A 26293-nucleotide genomic window follows, 5' to 3' on the forward strand; every position below is an offset into this window, starting at 1 on the left:
ACCGATTTATATGAAAATTGGAATATAAATTAAGTTCGTTGTAACTTAGATTTTAGGCTATATGGCATTCAAAATACTTTATTTAAAAGGGGGGTTATAAGGGGGCCTGAATTAAATAAATCGAAATATGTCGCTTATTATTGATTTTCATGAAAAATTGTACATAACAAAAGTTTCTTTAAAAATAATTTTCGATAAGTTTTATTCTATACAAAATTTTGATAGGACTGATATTTAATGAGATAAATTAGTTTTAACATTACAATAACAACGCCATCTAAGGCGCTGTACTGAAATAAAAACAAATGACTTCGTCTATAAGGGGCCTTGGACAAGAACACTCGAAAGCTATTAAACATAGCCTAAGAGAATATTTCTGTGTTTGTATGAAGTAATATCGGAAGCTAATTAATTTTTAATTATTATTTCACCATTGGAAAGTGTAGTTTCTCTAGATGGACATAATTCTACAATGTTATTACAGTAACTTCTGAAACATATAGCAAGTAATATAAAGTATACACATTAAAACTAAACGATGTCAATCTTCATTAAACTATGGTTGCATGTAATAAAAATTAAGAAACATGTTAAAGGAATTGTCATTGCACCAAATGAGTGTCTCTGGACCAAAATGATCGCATTTTAATTATTTTAATACAATTTAAATTAAGTAACATATTAAACGATTTATCCTTCTATCAAACACGAATGTTCCCTGGATCAAACGTCCTATTTTAATTATGTAATTACTTTATATTTATTTCTAACAGGTGCAGCGGAGCGCACGGGTACGGCTAGTAATAATAATAATAATAATAATAATAATAATAATAATAATAATAATAATAATATTAACTTACTTCTCGCAGTTTATAATTTTTATTATTCCAGGCTACGTATGTATTGCTGAGTTTCTAGCCGGTTACCTAGCAACAGACCTGCATGCGCTGTTCTAATATCAGGTATTAATTAATGTACAACTGCAGATGAACAAATAAATAAGTACATAGAGAATGAATAAATAAATGTACGAAAGATTAAATAAATAAATGTATTAAAGATTAAATAAATGAATAAATAAGTATGCATATAAATAAATAAAAATAAATAACTAATAATGAATGAATGATTACATGAATAAATAAATAAATCAATATGCAATTAAATAAATAGGTAAATAAATAGATGAATAAATAAATAAATAAATTAATTAATTAATAGAAGAATAAACAAATAAACGACTAAATAAATTAGTAACTAAACGAATGAATATAAACGAATGGTTACATGAATAAATGAATAAATCAATATAAAAATAAATAAATAGATGAACAAATAAATAAATAAGTAGAGGAGTGAATAAATAAGTGTATGAAAGAATAAATAAATAAATAAATAAATAAATAAATGTATGAAAGATTAAATAAATAAATAAATAAATGTATGAAAGATTAAATAAATAAATAAATAAATAAATGTATGAAAGATTAAATAAATAAATAAATAAATGTATGAAAGATTAAATAAATAAATAAATAAATGTATGAAAGATTAAATAAATAAATAAATGAATGTATGAAAGATTAAATAAATAAATAAATGTATGAAAGATTAAATAAATAAATAAATAAATAACTGAAAGATTAAATAAATAAATAAATGTATGAAAGATTAAATAAATAAATGTATGAAAGATTAAATAAATAAATAAATGTATGAAAGATTAAATAAATAAATAAATGTATGAAAGATTAAATAAATAAATCAATAAATGTATGAAAGATTAAATAAATAAATAAATGTATGAAAGATTAAATAAATAAATGTATGAAAGATTAAATAAATAAATAAATGTATGAAAGATTAAATAAATCAATCAATCAATCAATAAAAAATAACTAAATAAATATGCATATAAATAAATAAAAATAAATAACTAATAATGAATGAATGAATGATTACAGGAATAAATGAATAAATCAATGTAAAACTAAATAAATAGATGAACAAATAAAGAAATAAGTAGAGGAATGAATAAATAAATGTATGAAAGATTAAATAAATAAATCAATCAATAAAAAATAACTAAATAAATATGCATATAAATAAATAAAAAAATAAATAACTAATAATGAATGAATCATTACATGAATAAATGAATAAATCAATATGAAATTAAATAAATATGTAACTAAATAACTAAATAAATATATGAATAAATAAATAAATGAATTAATAAATAGAAGAAAAAATAAATAAACATCTAAATAAATTAGTACGAGTAACTGAACCAATGAATATAAACGAATGGTTACATGAATAAATGAATAAATGAACATAAAACTGAATAAATAGATAAACAAATAATTAAATAAATAAATAGAGGAATGAATAAACAATTGTATGAAAGATTAAATAAACGAATGAATAAATAAATAAATATGTGCAGAAATAAATAAAAATAAATAACTAATAATAAATGAATGATTACATGAATAAATGAAATAATAAGTAAATAAATAAATAACTAAATAAATTAGCACCTGAATGAATATAAACAAATGAATGAATATGAGTAATGAATGAATCAATCAATCTATTAATGACTTAATGAATGAATGAATAAATAAATAAGTTAATTAATAGCTATATAAATGAATGAATGAAAAATGATAGTCACAAAGAAACAGACAAAAAATAACAGTATAATAAATAACACAGGGCAATTTTATTAAATAAAAAACAAAAGAAAAATACAGAACAATCTTAATCACCTAGGGAACAAACAAATGAAGAATTGTTGCTATCCGTAAGGAAACTTTCAGGAAAATCTTGTCGCCAACTAGTTACAATGAAGAGTCAGATTGCATACGGACGTGCCCTCATACAAAATGCAGAACTATTCCACTCTGCAGCGTTTACTGGACAGGAGACCCTCTTCAGAGGAGGAAAATGGATTTGTCTCATTCCTGCGTGAGAACAGCCCGTGTAAATTTCAGCACCACGTTCCAGTGCCGGAAGCAAACAAAGATAGATGAACCCTGCCAGGGCTGGCCAAAGTACTGTCTGAATTAACTTAAACGTATAAGTCTGGTCTCTAAAGGTATTGTATTGTATTGTATTTATTAACATTTCATGGTATTCATACATTGCTTCACAGCTAGAATATGGAACAAGTCAAAAAACTTAATACTATTATAAAGTCTTAATTTATAGTCACAGTCTAGATGAAATATATACAGACGACATTTACAATATAGTTTACTAGTACAACACAAAGTTTTAGTATCACTTTCATGAAGTGTTATTGAATGTCATGAATTTACCTACAGGATAGAAGGCGTGAGAAATTAGGTACTTCTTTAATTTGGCCCTAAATAATTTTATATTTTGAGTTTCATTTTTATATCGATAGGGAGGCTATTAAAAATTTTTACTGCCATATAACGCACTCCTTTTTGATAGCACGATAGACTTGCCGATGGAGTATGAAAGTCATTTTTTTGACGTGTATTTATGCTATGAACTGTTGAATTAGTTACAAAGTTTTCACGATTACATACGAGGAAGATTATTAATGAAAAAATATACTGACAAGCCATGGGCATTATTTGTAGTGTTTTGAAAATAGTCCTACAAGATTCCCTAGATTTGGCAGTTACTATTATTCTAATTGCTCTTTTTTTGTAATAGGAATATACTGTTACTATCTCTGGAATTTCCCCAGATTATTATTCCAAAACTTATTAACGAGTGAAATTATGCAAAGTATATTGTTTTTAAGGTATTGATATTTTTTATCTTTTGCATAGATCTAATAGCGAAACATGCTGAATTTAGTGTTGTTTCTACTAGGGATCTATTGTTAATTATTGCGCTAGAAATTTGCGAGGTTGAATTTGGACAGGATTAAATTCAATTATGTTAGTTTTGAATAATAAATTATTATTCAAATCTGCTTTACAGGGAGCTTCACCTGAAAGACTAGATTTGCATAATATATACGTTACTGTGTACGTTAACAGAAAACCACAATTTCAAGTCACACAGAGATTGTGTGCACTCGTTGTGGGTCTCTGGCATTTCGTCAGCCCACGCGAGTTGTGTGGATATAAAGGGAAAAGTTGAGACGGTGTCGGGTGGAGTTCCCGGGTAGCTCAGTGGTAGAGCGCTGGTACGTTCAACCAGAGGTCCCGGGATCGATACACGGCCCCGGAACAATTTTTCCCTTGTAATTATTCAAATCTGCTTTACAGGGAGCTTTACCTGAAAGACTAGATTTGCATAATATATACGTTACTGTGTACGTTAACAGAAAACCACAATTTCAAGTCACACAGAGATTGTGTGCACTCGATGTGGGTCTCTGGCGTTTCGTCAGCCCACGCGAGTTGTGTGGATATAAAGGGAAAAGTTGAGACGGTGTCGGGTGGAGTTGCCAGGTAGCTCAGTGGTAGAGCGCTGGTACGTTCAACCACAGGTCCCGGGATCGATACCCGGCCCCGGAACAATTTTTCCCTTGTAATTATTCAAATCTGCTTTACAGGGAGCTTTACCTGAAAGACTAGATTTGCATATGTTAGTTTTGTTAGAATTTGATACTAATTTATTGACTGAGAACCAGTTACATATTTTGAAGAGAATTTCCTCTGTTGAAGATTGGAATGTGTTGGAGTTATTGGCTGTAATTACTATACTTGTGTCATCTGCAAATAATATGGGATGATCTACATCTTTTATTAGTGGGGACAAGATCATTTATGAACACTAGAAAAAGTAGGGGACCTAATATTGATCCTTGAGGAATTCCATTATTAATAGTTCCCCATGCCGAGGCAGAGGTGATGATCATCTACATGTGTGTATGTGTGAAAGAATAAAATTCGCCTTTGTAATACGTTGATGACAAATTCGTGCTAAAATCTGCTTAAATGTTAAACCAGGAATAAATGTTAGACTCCTTCGAGTATGTGTATTAAATGTCTCATAATACAATCCAGACGGAAGATTTTCAGAGAAAACAGTAGGCTTATCTACCAAATAGATATGCAGCCCCTCAGTAGCAGATTTATATTGACGTCATTGGAAATATCCGAAAATAACAATTACAGAAAGAAGCAGATATAATGATACAAATTTATACATCTTGATTACACAACTTTTAAAGCTATATCACTTCGGAAAACGTATTATTCGCCTTTCTTGTGTTAAATTTCATATTACCTTGTTAACATGTTTCAGCCTGCTATTGGCCATCATCAGAACTGATTGTTGCTGGTCTTGGTGCCTTTTGTTTTGTTTCCTGTGGGGGTGTGTTTGTGTAGTGTAATGTGGAGTCAAAGAGTGTGTGTGTGTTCTGAAATTGAGTTGTGTGTTGAAAATTTCATTTGGATGTGTTTTTTTGTGTGTCTGTTTATTTCGTATTGTTCTAGTGTGTTTAGTTTCTGGCTTTTTGGTTGGATGTGTAGAATTTCCATGTTACAAATAACATATCACAGCCATAACAAAATTACAAAACATTTCCGCATATGCAGAACACATCACAAATGCCTAACCACTCCTACAGAGACATCAACACAGACATGGAAATTCTACACATCCCACCAAAAAGCCAGTGCATCTCCTTGCTGTATGTTTCACTGATACACATTTTAATTAATCGAAGTAGTTTGTTGGGAATATCAAAATAAATAAGAATATCATATAATACTTCTCTCCTAAGCGAGTCATATGCCTTTTTGAAATCTGTGATTAACTGATGTATTGTACCCTTATACTCCCATTTTCTCTCCAATATCTGTCGAATACAAAATATCTGATCATGCATAAGTATAAGACAGTTAAACGTCTGTACAAGAGTTTTTATTAGTGAGACTGTAAATACAGTATATCAGAAAAGAAACAAAAGAATACTCAGAAAACTCCAGTTGTATAAAATTATAATCAGAGATAGGTTAGTGACTTGCAGAGAAAAAAAGTGACAAATTTCCAACCCTATAAAACAGAAATAAGAGAGATGGAGGTGGGATCTAGTACACAATGAATTATTGAAGTCGACAAAAACATGCAGTTCTTAAAAACGATGATGATGATGATGATGATGATGATGATGATGAGATATAGAAGATCGCTTGTACAAGGAGGAAAGTTAAAAGAATTCTTGTCAGCGTTATTTAATCTGGTTAGCTGGAGCTTTCCTCTATTCACATCGTCCGCTTTATTCAGACTTCCGAGAGGCAAAGAGAAACTCAGCCAAAGAGATTTTAATTTAATTGAAGACAATTCGTTACACACATAATAATGGAGGGTAATGCTTTAAAACAGTGACGTAGCAGAATGCGGGATTGCCAAGTAAAAGCGTCCAGCCATCCAACTCCGGAAAGAAACAAGAAAATCAATTTCAAAGAAATGCTAAACCTACTGTCTTGTACTGTATCTATAACACAATTACTTACTTACTTACTTACTTACTTACTTACTTACTTACTTACTTACTGGCTTTTAAGGAACCCGGAGGTTCATTGCCGCCCTCACATAAGCCCGCCATTGGTCACTATCCTGAGCAAGATTAATCCAGTCTCTATCATCATATCCCACCTCCCTCAAATCCATTCTAATATTATCTTCCCATCTACGTCTCGGCCTCCCCAAAGGTCTTTTTCCCTCTGGCCTCCCAACTAACACTCCATATGCATTTCTGGATTCGTCCATACGTGCTACATGCCCTGCCCATCTCAAACGTCTGGATTTAATGTTCCTAATTATGTCAAGTGAAGAATACAATGCGTGCAGTTCTGCGTTGTGTAACTTTCTCCATTCTCCTGTAACTTCATCCCTTTTAGCCCGAAATATTTTCCTAAGCAACTTATCCTCAATCACCCTTAACCTATGTTCCTCTCTCAAAGTGAGAGTCCAAGTTTCACAACCATACATAACAACCGGTAAATTATAACTTTCAGATTTTTTGTCAGCAGACTGGATGACAAAAGCTAGTAACAGAATTATTAATAAATAATAATAATAATAATAATAATAATAATAATAATAATAATAATACAAATAGTAATAATAATAATAATAATAATAATACAAATAGTAATAATAATAACAATAATAATAATACAAATAGTAATAATGATAATAATAATAATAATAATAATAATAATACAAATAGTAATAATAATAATAATACAAATAGTAATAATAATAATAATACAAATAGTAATAATAATAATAATAATAATAATAATACAAATAGTAATAATAATAATAATACAAATAGTAATAATAATAATAACAATAATAATAATACAAATAGTAATAATAATAATAATAATAATACAAATAGTAATAATAACAATAATAATAATACAAATAGTAATAATAATAATAATACAAATAGTAATAATAATAATAATAATACAAATAGTAATAATAATAACAATAATAATAATACAAATAGTAATAATAATAATAATAATAATCTAACTTATTCAATCATTCATAGTGTTCTGCCCAAGGGCAGGTCTTTCACTGCAAACCCAGCATTCTCCAATCCTTCCTATTTCCTGCCTTCCTCTTTGACTCTGCATATGATCCATATATCTTAATGTCGTCTATCTTCTGATATTTTCTTCTGCCCCGAACTCTTCTCCCGTTCACCATTCCTTCCAGTGCATCCTTCAGTAGGCAGTTTCTTCTCAGCCAGTGACCCAGCCAATTCCTTTTCCTCTTCCTGATCAGTTTCAGCATCATTCTTTCTTCACCCACTCTTTCCAACATACCTTCATTTCTTATTCTGTCCGTCCATTTTCCATTTCACACGCTCCATTAATCTCTATATACACATTACAAAATGTTTCTATTCGTTTCTCTTTACTTTGTCGTAAAGTCCATGTTTCTGACCCATACAATGTCACACTCCACACGAAGCACTTCATTAGTCTTTTCCTTAGTTCTTTTTACAGAGGTTTGACTTCCTGGCTGCAGGTGATGTTACTATTATTTATTATTAATATTATAAAAATTATTGTACAGTACATCAGTTATTCATAGATTTCAAAAAGGCATATGACTCGGTTAAGAGAGAAGTTTTATATGATATCCTTATTGAATTTGGTATTCCCAAGAAACTAGTTCGATTAATTAAAATGTGTCTCAGTGAAACTTACAGCAGAGTCCGTATAGGTCAGTTTCTGTCAGATGCGTTTCCAATTCACTGTGGGCTAAAGCAAGGAGATGCACTATCACCTTTACTTTTTAACTTTGCTCTAGAATATGCCATTAGGAAAGTCCAGGATAACAGAGAGGGTTTGGAATTGAACGGGTTACATCAGCTGCTTGTCTATGCCGATGACGTAAATATGTTAGGAGAAAATCTACGAACGCTTAGGGAAAACACGGGAATTTTACTTGAAGCAAGTAAAGAGATAGGTTTGGAAGTAAATCCCGAAAAGACAAAGTATATGATTATGTCTCGTGACGAGAATATTGTACGAAATGGAAATATAAAAATTGGAAATTTATCCTTCGAAGGGGTGAAGTTCAAAATCTTGGAGCAACAGTAACAAATATAAATGATGCTCGGGAGGAAATTAAACACAGAATAAATATTGGAAATGCCTATATTATTATTCGGTTGAGAAGCTTTTATCATCCAGTCTGCTGTTAAAAAATCTGAAAGTTAGAATTTATAAAACAGTTATATTACCGGTTGTTCTTTATGGTTGTGAAACTTGGACTCTCACTTTGAGATGGTTCATTGCCGCCCTCACATAAGCCCGCCATTGGTCCCTATTCTGAGCAAGATTAATCCAGTCTCTATCATCATATCCCAGCTCCCTCAAATCCATTTTAATATTATCCTCCCATCTACGTCTCGTTCATTTATTAATTAGGTTATTTTATGTATTATTATTAATGTAATTATTGTGAATTATTTTATTGTGTGTAAATAAGTTACCACTGTCACCGGATGTTTGTCCACTTGCAGTGTACATAAATAAATAAATAAATAAATAAATAAATAAATAAATAAATAAATAAATAAATAAATAAGCACGCACGCACACACACGCACATACATACACACATACATAACATACATAACATACATACATACATACATACATACATACATACATACATACATACATACATACATACATACATACATACATACATACATAAAGCAATTATTGAAGACCGGTAAATCAGACAAGACTCACGCCCGTACCTGCTTGCCGTCAGGCTTGGGTTCCGGTGACGCTACAAAGCAAGTTAACTTCTGAGACTGGACCCATTGAGCCCGGGTTTTATAGGTTCAGTCCAGGCGGGATCCAAGAAAGCCTGCCTGTTTGCTCGTATTATAAGGTAGAGTGACTTGCATTCACGGAAGCCAGTCTGCGCTGGTTAAGATGAAACAGTACTAGTTTGAAACCTAAGTTCGTTGGCTATTTAGTCACTTCAAAAAATCTTTATCTTATGGTCCAACACGGCAGATAATTCTTGTTTCTAAGAAACCCAGTTTTACGATTTATTGCGCTACAGAATTCATAAAGTAATAAGACAATATTGTACATTTCATAATCCCGCAAAGTGTATCTGACTCAACAAAATAGTAACATTTCGTAACTTGTGACTAGTTGAGAAGGGAAGGGAAGGGAAGGGAAGGGAAGGGAAGGGAAGGGAAGGGAAGGGAAGGGAAGGGAAGGGAAGGGAAGGGAAGGGAAGGGTAGGGAAGGGAAGGGAAGGGAAGGGAAGGGAAGGGAAGGGAAGGGAAGGGAAGGGAAGGGAAGGGAAGGGAAGGGAAGGGAAGGGATTATAGAAAAATATTTCATTTTAACTTTTTCCTTATCAACAGTTAAAAGACTCATGAATACCTGTAAAATGTATAAAAGTTTTTTGTTCTTCAGAATTTTGATTTGCTATTTAACTTCTGAGGGACAGATTTATTTTATTTATGAAGCCGAAAGTTTGAATGGTTTGCATTAAATTTATATTGCTACGATGAAAAGGAAAGTGCAAGTAAGTTATAATAACTGTTGGCATTTAATGGATATTATGTTGACGAGATATAGTTTTCTTTGTCTTTATTAACGGTACGTTTCAGAAGACAACGAATTAAGTTTTCAGTAGTTTATATCTATATCTATAGGCTTCTTGTCAGGTTTGAATGCCTTGGTTGATATTTATCATGCGTCTGAAAGCGGCACAGTCTGGTGCAGGTCGGCGGAACCCAACAGTCCTTTCGGGTCACCCTTAGGACTGTTTGGGAGTCACGTGCAACCACACTGCCTGCCTGCTTGAGAGGGAAGGTTGCAGGCGGGTGAACGATACGAAGCGTAAAGGTTGGTTCACAATAAACCGGGAACGAGAACCAGTTTGAAAACGAGAAGCAGAGGACGTGAATATGACTGAATATGACAATTTTTGATTCACAATAAACCGAGAACATAGACGACTATGCATATCGATATGTATGTCAATAACGATATGTAAAGTCGATATTACGCATTCTAATGTGTATAATTGACCAATGACGTTCTCTCATGAGTACAAGGCAGCCAACATAACACAGGTTAACCAACTTCGAAATTTCAACTGAAACATTTCATTAGGTACGGTAATATAAATATGCCCATGCATCTTTATTATCACAACCTATTTTAAGTCTACCATAACGTAAAATAATTAGAGAAGAAACATTTGTAATAGAACAAAAATGAACACAACAGTAGTTACTGAATTGAAGCATGAATATGTAGTGTGTAATACAACCAATACAGTAATAAAATATTATGATTCGCTTCCGATCGGTGTTCAAAGATGCAGCTGTTGAAAGCCACGTATTCTCTTTCATTTTCTCATTTTTATACGAGGCGCGCCGCTTATCGTAAACGTGAGGATTTTCCTCAACACTCAATATTAGAATATCATCAAATAAAACTTGCTAGTGTGTTAGTTGGGAGGCCGGAGGGAAAAAGACCTTTGGGAAGGCCGAGACGTAGATGGGATGATAATATTAAAATGGATTTGAGGGAGGTGGGATATGATGATAGAGACTGGAGTAATCTTGCTCAGGATAAGGACCAATGACGGGCTTATGTCAGGGCGGCAATGAACCTCCGGGTTCCTTAAAAGCCAGTAAGTAAGTAAGTAAGTAAAACTTGCTCCATGATGCACAGCACAGAACAAAACAATGCATAGGTTATATCACGGTCTTCTTGCTACAAAATATACGACGACAAAATAGCTTTTAGATGGCAATAGAATGAAGTTAAGTGGGTTATTTTACGACGCTTTATCAACAGTTTAGGTTATTTAGCGTCTGAATGAGATGAAGGTGATAATGCCGGTGAAATGAGTCCGGGGTCCAACACCGAAAGTTACCCAGCATTTGCTCATATTGAGTTAAGGAAAAACCCCGGAAAAAACCTCAACCAGGTAACTTACCCCGACCGGGAATCGAACCCGGGCCACCTGGTTTCGCGGCCAGACGCGCTAGCCATTACTCCACAGGTGTGGACACTAGAATGAATCTAGTGGGCTGTGATCGGAAACGTGAACGCCAAAGTTGAAACTTGGTCAACTCTCCGTTCCCGATCCCGGGCTACGGCAAGCTTTTCGTTAATTGTGAATGCTCACATTTAAATGTACACATTTTAACAATTTTATCGTTTTCGTTTCCGTTCCGATTCTCGTTTCCGGTTTATTGTGAACCAGCCTTAAGCCCGCTCACAGACGTAAACAGTCATGGGCAAGCCTGATAAACATTTTGCCTGTCTCTAGCTATTATGAAGTAGGTTTCATGCAAGTGTTTTTCCTTATTAAATAAGTATATAATAAATTTCAATCTTAAGACATATCAATTTGCAAATGTTTATTTGCTATGTAATAACAATATGAACGTTTTCGCCGTTTAGGGCATCTTCAGATATAACAAAAAACATAATCTGGACCTATAACAGTAAATTATGCAAATGACAAAGAATAGAAAACAATATATGTAATACATAAGATTCTTGAGCTATATGTAAATATGACATAATGCAGGATGAATATAGAGATAATCTTTGAATTTTAAAATTAGACTAGACGAATATTTTATACATATAGCTCATGTTACAATTAAATATCCAATGGTTAAAATTTGTCAATGATGTTAAAATTTAAATTTATAATGATGATAATAAAATATTTTAGAGTAATCATAGCTGAGAATTGTCGTGAGTTACAAGACAGTTTGCGTAGCTGATGTTCGTGTATTTTGTAATTGTTTCATTTAGAGAGATCGTTGGCTTTTGAAATGGATGTTGTTCGACGATTGGTGACTACTCTAATTTGACATCCTAGTACGTGTCTATATGTATAAAATATTCGTCTAGTCAAATTTTAAAATTCAAAGATTATCTCTATATTCATCCTGCATTATGTCATATTTACATATAGCTCATGAATCTTATGTATTACATATATTGTTTTCTATTCTTTGTCATTTGCATAATTTACTGTTATAGGTCCAGATTATATGTTTTTTGTTATATCTGAAGATGCCCTAAACGGCGAAAACGTTCATATTGTTATTACATAGCAAATAAACATTTGCAAGTTGATATGTCTTAAGATTGAAATTTATTATATACTTATTTAATAATTTACCAGGCATATTGATATATAAAATGAATTGTAAATTAAAAAAAAAAAAAAGTTTTTTTCCCCCTAGCTCATGACATTCAACCAATGCTCCATTTTCGCCCTATTATCCTATCGTAAACTATGTGTAAATACGGGGTCAGAGTTACGTGGCACGCCGTATTCCCGCTGCTGGTTCTGCTTCATTTTCCTCACTCCGTGAATTCCACTTTCTCGTGCCAGACAGACGCCGAGGGCGAGGTTTCCCCTGGCAGGGGCTGCATCCCGCGGTGGCGTGTTCTGGAATTCGGATGATTGATTCCGGTTAACGAGACTTGGAATTAAGAAAACAAATGAAGACTTCCAGGCGAAGGCTTGACGTGCGTCTTCTCATTGCTTGCCTCATTTTTCCGCGAGTTCGTAATGAGGTTTCTGCAACGAGCGGGCAGCTCATCATTAAGAACGGACGTGGAAATCTCCCTGTTAACCGAGACTACTACACGTTCTGGCTTTCACGAAATACGAGTCAAGCTGTAATTGAACTCCTTTTGACGTGTACGTACCTTGTACAAGGGTACATCCCAAGTATTACAATATTATTGAGTGCTCACTATAATTCAATCTTGCCTTTATAGGCTACGAAAAGGCTTTTCATAGGGGCGGCTTTAGAGACAGTGCCATGGCACTACCAGAATACTTACTTACTTACTTACTTACTGGCTTTTAAGGAACCCGGAGGTTCATTGCCGCCCTCACATAATCCCTCTGGAATTCGTTACCTGCTAGCATCAGGGACTATCGAAATAAAATTCAATTCAAACGCAAACTTACTAGGCACTTGGTCAGTAATTGAGACTCGTTCAGACATGGTTTCTTGTAAATAGTTCTCTTAATCTATCACAAAATATTTCAATATCCGGTAATTTCATCGCTATAGAATTTTCTTTTTGTAGGTTTAATTTGTAATTCAGTAAATACAAAAATATTCTTTGTTCTTAACTTCTATGATAAAATGTCTAGCTTGCATTAATCAGGTATTCTTGTCGTACTTTAATTTTTAATGTAATTGTAATTGTAAATTTAATATTAATTGTAATCTTATTGTTCATGTTATAGTTGTAATCCCCTGGTAGAGGGGCAGAGAAGGCCTGATGGCCTTATCTCTACCAGGTTAAATAAATAAATACTACTAAATACTACTCATCATTAAGAACGGACATGGAAATCTCCCTATTAACCGAGACTACTACACGTTCTGGGTTTCACGAAATACGAGTCAAGCTGTAATTAAACTCCTTCTGACATGTACGTACCTTGTACAAGGGTACATCCCAAGTATTACAATATTATTGAGTGCTCACTATAATTCAATCTTGCCTTTATAGATTACGAAAAGGCTTTTCATAGGGGCGGCTTTAGAGACAGTGCCATGGCACTACCAGAATACTTACTTACTTACTTACTGGCTTTTAAGGAACCCGGAGGTTCATTGCCGCCCTCACATAATCCCTCTGGAATTCGTTACCTGCTAGCATCAGGGACTATCGAAATAAAATTCAATTCAAACGCAAACTTACTAGGCACTTGATCAGTAATTGAGACTCGTTCAGACATGGTTTCTTGTAAATAGTTCTCTTAATCTATCACAAAATATTTCAATATCCGGTAATTTCATCGCTATAGAATTTTCTTTTTGTAGGTTTAATTTGTAATTCAGTAAATACAAAAATATTCTTTGTTCTTAACTTCTATGATAAAATGTCTAGCTTGCATTAATCAGGTATTCTTGTCGTACTTTAATTTTTAATGTAATTGTAATTGTAAATTTAATATTAATTGTAATTTTATTGTTCATGTTATAGTTGTAATCCCCTGGTAGAGGGGCAGAGAAGGCCTGATGGCCTTATCTCTACCAGGTTAAATAAATAAATACTACTAAATACTAATCATCATTAAGAACGGACATGGAAATCTCCCTATTAACCGAACTACTACACGTTCTGGGTTTCACGAAATACGAGTCAAGCTGTAATTAAACTCCTTCTGACGTGTACGTAGCTTGTACAAGGGTGCACAGATAATATTATTGAGTGTATGTTATAATTCAATCTTCCCACAAATTTTGCCTTTATAGACTACGAAAAAGCTTTTGACAGAGTTGATTGTAACAAACTATGGAAAGTACTGATGAATCGTGGAATAAAATAATGATTAAAATACCGAATAGTAAAAGGGAGACGATATAAATAAATCGGGTAGTGCGACAAGTGTGTCCCCTCTCACCCACTATGTTTAATATGATATACATGCACGAAGTGATACAAATATAGATGCCTAAGGGTAAAAACATGTTGGAGTGGTTCATCTCGCCACGCATATCGCCGCGCATCTCGCCGTGTGGCGATTAGGAAACAAACCAACGATATATAATGGGTACAAACATGCTGGAGTAGTTCATCTCGCCGTGTGGCTATTAGGAAACAAACCAACGATATACAGGGTGCGTCAGAAAGAACGGATGGATTTCACATGGCAAGAAAATTGTAAAGATTCATCAAATCAAAAATTTATTGTTATCAACATATTCACCAATACATGCAGTTTATTTATGGAAAACAACATTATCCATATGATGTCCTTGGCTTTCAATACAGGCATCGAGGCGTTTTCTGATGTTCGCCATCACTTTCACAGTCATAGCTGGTGGGATTGCCGCGATTTCTTCACGAATCGCTGTCTTCAGTTCGTCCAGTGTATGTGATCGATGTTTACAAACTTACGCCTTCAAATGGTCCCAAAGAAAGAAGTCGCAGGGCGCGAGATCTTACCGTAGCCTCGGACAATCTCAGTGCAATAGAATTTCGTCCAGGTGATTTCTTCTTTAATGTTGAACCTGTGATACGAAATGAAGCTACCCACCGCAAAATTGTATTCCGAGTTGGAATCCTAGCGTGACATCCGATGTCGAAATGAGTCCTGAGTGGCGATCACAGACTCTTCATTTTTCAAAAATGTCTCTACGATGAAAGCACGTTGTACACCAGACCAACACCATGTTCTCAACTGAAACTGCATTCTATGGCTGAACCAACAGTCGTGGTCCCCCTCACTATATCTCTCTCCTCGTTGCGTATCGATAGTTTGAAATCCATCCGTTCTTTCTGACGAACCCTTTATAATGGGTACAAACATGCTGGAGTAGTTCATCTCGCCACGCATATCGCCGCGCATCTCGCCGTTCAGCGGGAATCAAACTGGTTTGATTTTCAAGATGCAGCTGCCTGAAACTAGCGTTCTGATTGGTCGGTTGTCGCAACAGAACGTCATGTTTCTCTCCATCCGTTCTCTCAATGTAAATGTACAGTTGTGATACTGCTGGCCGTATTAATAACAAATATTGCCGTGTAGATTTACAGCCGTGGATAAGGAGGAATTAATAAGGAAAAAAGTCGTACCAAAACTTGACAAGTGTTAATGTAAATGAGACAAATAAAGACTTTCAGTGGCAGTAATTGATGAAATAGATGAAATTATCGGGGATTATCAGTGCGGTTTTCGGCGTAATAGATCGACTATTGATCAGATTTTTTGTATTCGACAGGTAATGGAGAAAAAATGGGAGTATAAGGGTACAGTACATCAGTTATTCATAGATTTCAAAAAGGCATATGACTCGGTTAAGAGAGAAGTATTATATGATATTCTTATTGAATTTGGTATTCCCAAGAAACTAGTTCGATTAATTAAAATGTGTCTCAGTGAAACTTACAGCAGAGTCCGTATAGGTCAGTTTCTATCTGATCCTTTTCCAATTCACTGCGGGCTAAAGCATGGAGATGCACTATCACCTTTACTTTTTAACTTCGCTTTAGAATATGCCATTAGGAAAGTTCAGGATAACAGGCAGGGTTTGGAATTGAACGGGCTACATCAGCTGCTTGTCTATGCGGATGACGTGAATATGTTACGAGAAAATACACAAACGGTTAGGGAAAACACGGAAATTTTACTTGAAGCAAGTAAAGCGATCGGTTTGGAAGTAAATCCCGAAAAGACAAAGTATATGATTATGTCTCGTGACCAGAATATTGTACGAAATGGAAATATAAATATTGGAGATTTATCCTTCGAAGAGGTGGAAAAATTCAAATATCTTGGAGCAACAGTAACAAATATAAATGACACTCGGGAGGAAATTAAACGCAGAATAAATATGGGAAATGCGTGTTATTATTCGGTTGAGAAGCTCTTATCATCCAGTCTGCTCTCCAAAAATCTGAAAGTTAGAATTTATAAAACAGTTATATTACCGGTTCTTCTATATGGCTGTGAAACTTGGACTCTCACTCTGAGAGAGGAACATAGGTTAAGGGTGTTTGAGAATAAGGTGCTTAGGAAAATATTTGGGGCTAAGCGGGATGAAGTTACAGGAGAATGGAGAAAGTTACACAACACAGAACTGCACGCATTGTATTCTTCACCTGACATAATTAGGAACTTGAAATCCAGACGTTTGAGATGGGCAGGGCATGTAGCACGTATGGGCGAATCCAGAAATGCATATAGAGTGTTAGTTGGGAGACCGGAGGGAAAAGACCTTTAGGGAGGCCGAGACGTAGATGGGAGGATAATATTAAAATGGATTTGAGGGAGGTGGGATATGATGATAGAGACTGGCTTAATCTTGCACTGGATAGGGACCGATGGCGGGCTTATGTGAGGGCGGCAATGAACCTTCGGGTTCCTTAAAAGCCATTTGTAAGTAAGTAAGTGGCAGTAATTAGTTCATTTTCTGTTAATTTGTTGGGCAGTTTCTTAAGAAAAGACCGACGTCAAACTTTTGTACAATATTTTGAAAGAATATGTGTTTATTATTGTGATTGACAGTGGAAGATTTTTCCTAATAATAAGTAATAAATTTTGATAATAGTACATTATTATATACTGTATAATTATTAATTACCTGAGAGTCACTACCAACCTCTCTTCAGCACTGATTGGTTGTTTATGTATGTTAGTGCACACTTTTTGGATTTTTTTTTATTGGGTTATTTTACGACGCTGTATCAACATCTAGGTTATTTAGCGTCTGAATGATATGAAGGTGATACTGCCGGTGAAATGAGTCCGGGGTCCAGCACCGAAAGTTACCCAGCATTTGCTCCTGCTGGATTGAGGGAAAACCCCGGAAAAAACCTCAACCAGGTAACTTGCCCCGACCGGGATTCGAACCCGGGCCACCTGGTTTCGCAGCCAGACGCGCTGACCGTTACTCCACAGGTGTGGACTTTTGGATTTTAGGTTCTATTAGCATCAAGATGTAATTGAACGTTGACTGAGACATTCTTAAATATTCGTAAAATCTATCTGGAAATGCCTTAAGCTGCTGATATAATTTACAGAATTCACCAAGTTTAGTGCGTTCCTTATTGATTGGATGCACGCTGTATTTTCTTCTTCTGTTGGAAAGTAACCACCACTTCATTGCAGTACTCGTAGATAAATCGCCATCACTGTCAGAATTTGTAAACATTTTTAAGTACTAATAGGTACGACCAATACATTTATTAGTATTTACCACGTTGTGTTCGTGCAGAATCTCACATCTGTACTCATTTTCCGCGTAACGGCGAGAATCATGGCGAGGTGAATTGCTTCACTATGCTCTGCTGAGGCGAGATGCGAGATGAGCTACTCGGAGAGGCGAGATGAACAACTCCAACATGTTTTTACACTAAGATTGAACATTTTACTATCAATAAACGTAAGTTTATGTTATTTTATGCAGACGATCAAGTGATAATTAGTGGTAGTGAAAATTAACTACAGAAAGCAATTTTCAGATTCAATAAAGTAGCTAGTGATTTTAATATCACTATTTCGTTTCTATTTTCAGCCAATGAAGTGTAATAAAATTTTGAATTCCAACCAATCACAGTCATATATCGCGATAATTTCTGCAGCTCGATCTATCACTATCAATTTATCGCATGGTCGCTCTTTTGTTTAGTCAGTGTCGCCAACTGTTTCCACGTAAATCGATGAGCATGAATCCATTGTACTAAATAAAGTGCGAAATCCTACTTCCACATCTACATCTTCATCTTCTAATTCCATGTCCATTGTATCTAAAAAAAAAAAGATGACACTCCTTCATAACAATTGTTCAGTCCACACCTGTGAAGTAACGGTCAACGCGTCTGGCCGCGAAACCAGGTGGCCCGGGTTCGATTCCCGGTCGGGGCAAGTTACCTGGTTGGGGTTTTTTCCGGGGCTTTCCCTCAACCCAATATGAGCAACTGCTGGGTAATTTTCGGTGCTGGACCCCGGACTCATTTCACCGGCATTATCACCTTCATCTCATTCAGACGCTAAATAACCTAAGCTGTTGATAAAGCGTCGTAAAATAACCTACTAAAAAAAACAATTGTTCATTTAATTAATGTATTAATCAGGTTATTTGCAATTATACTGTAAAATGTTTAAATTAAATTATGATTTCAGCAGATAATGAAAACGTATTTCTATTATAATAACAAGAGAAAAGCGCTGTATATGTAATTAACATTTTTTATACCTGTATTTCGCTTTTCTCAATTGGCATTACTGAATAACATTCAATTTCTTTATTGGAGTAATCGATATTCTTTTATTTCGACTTCACAATGTCTGAATAGTTTAAGTATTCATAAATATACAATTATTAACATTTCGTGAGCGAATTTTTGGGATATATTGCTTACATTTTTATTTTATTCACGAAATAATCCTAATAAATGTCACTCGAGGTCTGAGATTTCCCTTCGCTCGTGGATTTATCGGCAAATCTCAGACCTCTTGTGACATTACTACAGGCTATTCCACTTTTACTATGTCATACTACTTTTGACTAAGAAAACTGTACGAAAGGACGTCTTTCAAGCAATCATGGCTGTTTATCGCACAATTTTATCGCTTCTCTAGCATTTGTTTGATTTTATCGCTTCCCTAGCATGTAATATGTTTACTTTGCTCAACGGTTCGTTTAGGAGTAGCCTATATAGAAACATTAATTGCCACACTGAATAATCTATTATTATTATTATTATTATTATTATTATTATTATTATTATTATTATTATTATTATTATTATTATTATTGACCACTAAGTATGTGTTTCTATTCTCCTGTCCGTGCATGAATATCGATATTTTTAGATCTTCTTCCTAGAAGGATAAAATTATTAGGTTTTATCTCAATTTTAATCTTCTTAATCTTTAGTCGAAAGTAACTACAGACGTGGACAAATTATTAGACTAAATTAATTATATGTGCAACGAAGCTGTATTTATCGGTAGAAATAATGAACAAAAATGTATTTTGTACAGTTATAATCAGGGAAAGGATTTATATGTAAATACATATTTACTTATAAAGCTAATATAATTTATATTTTGCATTATCTTTATGTTTCACAATGTGTAGGGTTGAAAAATCCTACTTTTATTTTCCATATTTTTCCATATTTTAGAGTTTAGTACATATTTTCGTTAATTTCCATATATTTTCCATTTTCATATAAAACAGTCCATATTATATTAGGTTTAACAATAAAACAAAACAAAATTCCATTAACTTTTAAAAATACATTTCAACAATAGAGATTTAAACACATGTTCAGTAATCCCTTTAACATCAGAGTTATTTGAAAATTAGCAGTCCTATCAACAATGGGAAAGTAAGTTACAAAACTGTATTAATTTAATTTAAAATTTTTAACAGACTTCAGTTGTGCAGCTCAACAGTTAAATGCCAGTCAGAGTACACATAGGTTCAGTTTTGTAAATCATACTATAAAGACGGTAAATATGCCAAAAGTACGTCATTCAGTCAATTTAAAATCAAAACTAACAAGTTACATTTCAGAATTTAAAGAAGATGGTTTATCAACTGACAATAAAATATTATTTTGTAATTTGTGTCAGTGTGCAGTATCATCTACACAAAAGTTCCTGGTGCAACAACACATTACAACTAGTAAACATCAGGCCAACAAACAACTAAATTCCAAGCAGAGACAATTGTTTTTAACACAACCAACAACATCGAATGTAAGATCTGAGTTTAACATCGACCTGTGCCGTTCTCTCATCTCTGCTGATATTCCTCTCTACAAACTAAAGAATAAGGTCTTCAGGGAATTCCTTGAAAAATATACTCAACATACAATCCCGGATGAGTCAACACTTAGGAAGACGTATGCTCCATCCATCTACGATGAGACAATACAGAAGATAAGAGATGAAATTAAAGATAGTTCAATTTGGGTTTCCATTGATGAGACTCCCGACAAAGAAGGTAGACTTGTTGGTAATGTAGTTATCGGTTTGTTAAGTGAACAATATTCTGAACGAATTCTTTTACATTGTGATGTTCTAGAAAAGTGCAATAACAAAACTATAGTTAAACTGTTCAACGAAGCTATGGGTATCCTGTGGCCAAAGGGTATTATGTACGATAATGTGTTATTCTTTATTAGCGATGCTGCCCCTTATATGGTCAAAGCTGGACAAGCATTATCTGTTGTATATCCTAAATTGACTCATTTTACTTGTGTGGCGCATGCATTTCATCGTGTGGCAGAAGTGGTCAGAGACAATTTCCCTAAAGTAGATTTGTTGATTTCATCAGTGAAAAAAGTATTTCTCAAAGCTCCCAGTAGAGTTAACGTGTTGAAAGAAATGTACCCTGAAATTCCATTGCCACCAAAGCCAATTTTAACTAGATGGGGTACATGGCTAGAAGCAGTTGAATATTATGCCGAACATATAGACTCTATTAACAATGTTCTCCTTGCATTGGACTCTGAAGATGCAGTCTCAATTGATACTGCGAAAACAGTTACCTGTGACATAAGTGTGAAGAATGACTTAGCTCACATTCAGCATACATTTTCATGCATCATAAAAACGCTCAAAAGTCTCCAAAATAGGCACCTTTCACTATCTGAAAGTTTTGAAATTATAAATAGTACTGTGGAACAACTGAATCGTGGTAGAGGTAAAGTTGCAGATGCAGTAAGAGCTAAGGTGGACACTGTACTTTCAAAAAACCCTGGATATGAAGAACTACAAAAGGTTGTTGCTGTGATGAGTGGTGAATCAACAGTGAAGATTAACTTGGACTTATCCCCAGCAGACATTGTGAAATTGAATTATGTACCAGTTACTTCTTGTGACGTCGAACGCTCTTTTAGTCAGTATAAATCTATCCTCAGAGACAATAGAAGAAGATTCACTTTTCAGCACTTGAAAGAAATGTTTGTAACCTATTGTTATGGTAACAGACAATAAAAATTGTGTTTTGTTGAAACTACATTGGAAGATAAGGTACGTCCATTATATTTTTTGTTTAGTTTGATTAAAATGTACCAATATTTAACGTACATAGTCATTTTTTTATAATTTTAAGTCCATATTTAATTCCATATTTTGGTAAAAATCCATATTTAATTCCATATTTTGGTAAAAATAACTACATATATATTTACATATTTCATATATTTTTAGTCCATATAAATCCGTTCCCTTATAATGAACAAAAATTGAGTCTTGAGGTTACCAATATTTTATGAACATCCTTTTATTCTTTATTAACACGTTGATTTTGTCAGGGATGCTGGAAACCAAAGTTTGACACTTTCTTTGAATATCAGCATCATTTAGCCAGATATCAGACAGTGCTTAAATGAGTCCATGTTTTGTTCTAAGTCTCTTTTTGTTCACTTTTTTCTTCAGTATAGATCACAGATTTTCAATTTCGTTCATGTCCGGTCTTCTTGCAGGCCATGGGAGAATATCGTTTGCAGTATATAATTAAAACACCAGTAGTACCAACATAGCCAGAAAAAATATACTTAACCATTGGAAAAATATACCAGAAGATGTAAACAATCATATTTACAACAATAGAGACTCTGTGAATTATACTGATAGTTGATATGACGAATTATATTATGTTTTCAAGAAAATGTTTTAGTCTAGTGTCTGTATTATCAGTTACTCATTTAATAATAATATTGTAGAAAAACTCATTCAATATCATGTGCCAACGAAATGTTAAAAGCCAGGAATTGACAGGTCTTAAATCATAGCCAGGAAGAGAAAGATGAGATAAATAAATGTAAGGAAGTCAGCTACCTAATGGGGTTTGAAATATCTCGTGCTCTTAACCCTTTTAATAGAACAGAATTTCTCAAAAGAGGAATGATTAAAATAGCTTAAATAACTTGACCATAAGAAGTTTTTAATTTTGAAAAACTACGAATTTCTCGATCATGTATCCAGAGAAGAATTTAGAAAATTCCTGATTATATTCAAGAGGAAGATTAAAAAAGAAGCAAGAAAAATCGTATATTATTCACTGGCTCTTGATGACAGCAGTGACATTACTGATACAGCAAAGCTTGAGATTTTTATCCGCGGGATTGATCAAGATGTTAGTACAGGAACCGCCACTGGTTGTAGTTTTCATGCCAAGTACCTTTCCTCCTTACTTCATAGGCTGTCGCATGTAATCACTGCAGCTCGAGTTTTGGTCACCGCTTACAAAAATGACAGAAAAGAGGTGACCTTAAAAAACAGGCTATACAATCAGAAGGTTTTAAAGTCCAGAAAACATTATAGACTCCGAAATATCGCAGAATGAGGAAGTCATAGAAGCAATGAAAGATTCACACTCAGCTGCGTTTGAACCCGTGAACCACAGACTCAACAGCGGAGACTGTAATCACCACTAATATCAGAATCAACATAAATCACATATAAACTGTCACAGATTACATTCCTATCTCTTTGGTCGTCTCTTAGTTTCGTTACAGACCATTCGGATCACGGGCCACAAGTTGAGAGCCATACTTTCTAAATTCGGAGAGGGACCGGACTGTTGAGAGGATGGCCGTCAAGATGGACGTCAATAATGAAATTACCGTCACAAGGACTGTAGAGCGGCGGAGTTGGAGAGCCTGAAGAGCTGTTTGTTTGTCTCCCGACCGGTTGGCTACTAAATTACTGGACGTTATTTATAGCCAGCGGGAATCTCGACTAAAAACAAACACTGCAAAAATTATGCATGCACTTTGCAGTGCTATGTTTGCAATGGATATATTCCTCCCATTGTTCTTTTATTTCCAGTTCGTTGTAATAATTCCGGCTTCCCGAAAAGAAAACAAACAACACCAGAGTCTGTGTGTACCTGCGAGATATCAGATAATTCTTATTTGCGTGAGTCTAATTTAAGATAGCAGCACATTATTTTCATCGTCCTCTACCAAGGATCAAGAGAGAGCGCTGCTATTTTGGAACTCAAACAGGAAACTTACTGTTGTATGTGTGTGAGTGTGTAGAGGACAAGGAAATTATGCAACTATGCTCAGACCACATAATTCACACGTATAATCCTCTGGAGATAGGTTCATTCTCTGATCTCATGACGACAAACACCAAATCTAACGGTCATCAAATATCACAGATCGCGGAGACGTCATAATTGGGTCCATTACACGTACAGTATAATCCTTTGGAGATAGCGTCATTCTGTAGTCTATTTTCAGCTCCGAAGAGACCACGGAGACTACAGACAGCAATCTAACGGTCACCAGTTATCACAGATCGCGGAGACCACATAATTGGGTCCACTACAAGTACAGTATAATCATTTTGAGATAGCGTCATTCTGTAGTCTATTTTCAGCTCCGAAGAGACCACGGAGACGACAGATATCACTCTAAAGGTCACTAGATATCACAGATCGCGGAGACCACATAATTGGGTCCATTACACGTACAGTATAATCCTTTGGAGATAGCGTCATTCTGTAGTCTATTTTCAGCTCCAAAGAGACCACGGAGACGACAGACAGCAATCTAACGTTGACCAGTTATCACAGATCGCGGAGACCACATAATTGGGTCCATTACACGTACAGTATAATCCTTTGGAGATAGCGTCATTCTGTGGTCTATCTATTTTCAGCTCCAAAGAGACCACGGAGACGACAGACAGCAATCTAACGTTGACCAGTTATCACAGATCGCGGAGACCACATAATTGGGTCCATTACACGTACAGTATAATCCTTTGGAGATAGCGTCATTCTGTAGTCTATTTTCAGCTCCAAAGAGACCACGGAGACGACAGACAGCAATCTAACGTTGACCAGTTATCACAGATCGCGGAGACCACATAATTGGGTCCATTACACGTACAGTATAATCCTTTGGAGATAGCGTCATTCTGTGGTCTATCTATTTTCAGCTCCAAAGAGACCACGGAGACGACAGACAGCAATCTAACGGTCACCAGATATCACAGATCGCGGAGACCACATAATTGGGTTTATTACAATTACAGTATAATCCTTTGGAGATAGCGTCATTCTGTGGTCTATCTATTTTCAGCTCCGAAGAAACCGCAGAGACGACAGACAGCAATCTAACGGTCACCAGTTATCACAGATCGCGGAGACCACATAATTGGGTCCATTACACGTACAGTATAATCCTTTGGAGATAGCGTCATTCTGTAGTTTTTTTTCAGCTCCGAAGAGACCGCGAAGACGACAGACAGCAATCTAACAGTCACCAGATATCACAGACCGCTCCCCGAACACCAGCAGAATGCTTTGCAGGCAGACCTCGTCCGGTACGGTCTGTGGAACTCCACACACACTACCGATCAACTTCTTATTCGCGAAAGTAGAGGACGCCACACAAAAATTTAAGAAAAAGAATCGTTGGTCCATAGACTTGCATGCTGCATATTTTTACTTGAAAGATTTGGTAAATAGCAGTCGGAACAAGGAGATCAAGGGGAATAGAGGGAGTACAAGGAGAACAGGACAAAAACGAGAATACAAGGAGAGGGGAAATACAAGGAGAACAAATGCTTGGCGAAATATCCACACTCAACAAATCCCGCTTCCTTCTTACACTACGCCGTTGCCCATTCGATATTGTCTTGATACGCCACTGGTAACATCAGCATTAATACTGCCTTCATACACCACTCGTAGCATTAGGAAAAATATTACATTACACGCCATTCATAGTAGCAGGTTTAGTATGAACTAGATACGTCACTGACAGTAGCAGAGGTAGTAATACCTCGACACGCCAATGACAGTAGCAGGGGTAGTAATGCCTAGATACGCCACTAATAAAAGAGTATCACCTCGATACGCCACTGACAGAGAAGTACTGACTTCAATACGCCATTGAAAGTAGCAAGGGTAGTAACACCTCGATACGCCACTGACAGTAGCATGGATAATACCATCTTGATATGCCACTGACAACTGGGACAGTGCCACCTAGATACGCCACTGATAACAAGGTATCACCTCGATACAACACTGACAGAGAAGTATTACTTCAATACGCCACTGAAAGTAGCAGGGGTAGTATCACTTCGATACGCCACTGACAGTAGCAGGGGAAGTAACAGCTCGATATGCCACTGACAGTAGCACGGGTAGTAACACCTCGATACGCCACTGACAGTAGCAGGGGTAGTAACACCTCGATACGCCACTGATAGTAGCACGGGTAGTAAACATCTCGATACGCCACTGACAGTAGCACGGGTAGTAATACCTCGATACGCCACTGATAGTAGTATG

General features: G+C 34.9%; 1 protein-coding gene across 4 annotated transcripts in view; it reads right to left on the minus strand.

The window, feature by feature from the left end:
- The window catches only part of LOC138700916 (uncharacterized), a 644305-nt gene that overhangs the window by 356460 nt on the left and 261552 nt on the right, over positions 1-26293 (minus strand). The gene's annotated exons all lie outside the window — the stretch shown is intronic.

Source organism: Periplaneta americana, chromosome 6 (assembly GCF_040183065.1).
Source record: "Periplaneta americana isolate PAMFEO1 chromosome 6, P.americana_PAMFEO1_priV1, whole genome shotgun sequence".
Taxonomy (NCBI): Eukaryota; Metazoa; Arthropoda; class Insecta; order Blattodea; family Blattidae; genus Periplaneta; species Periplaneta americana.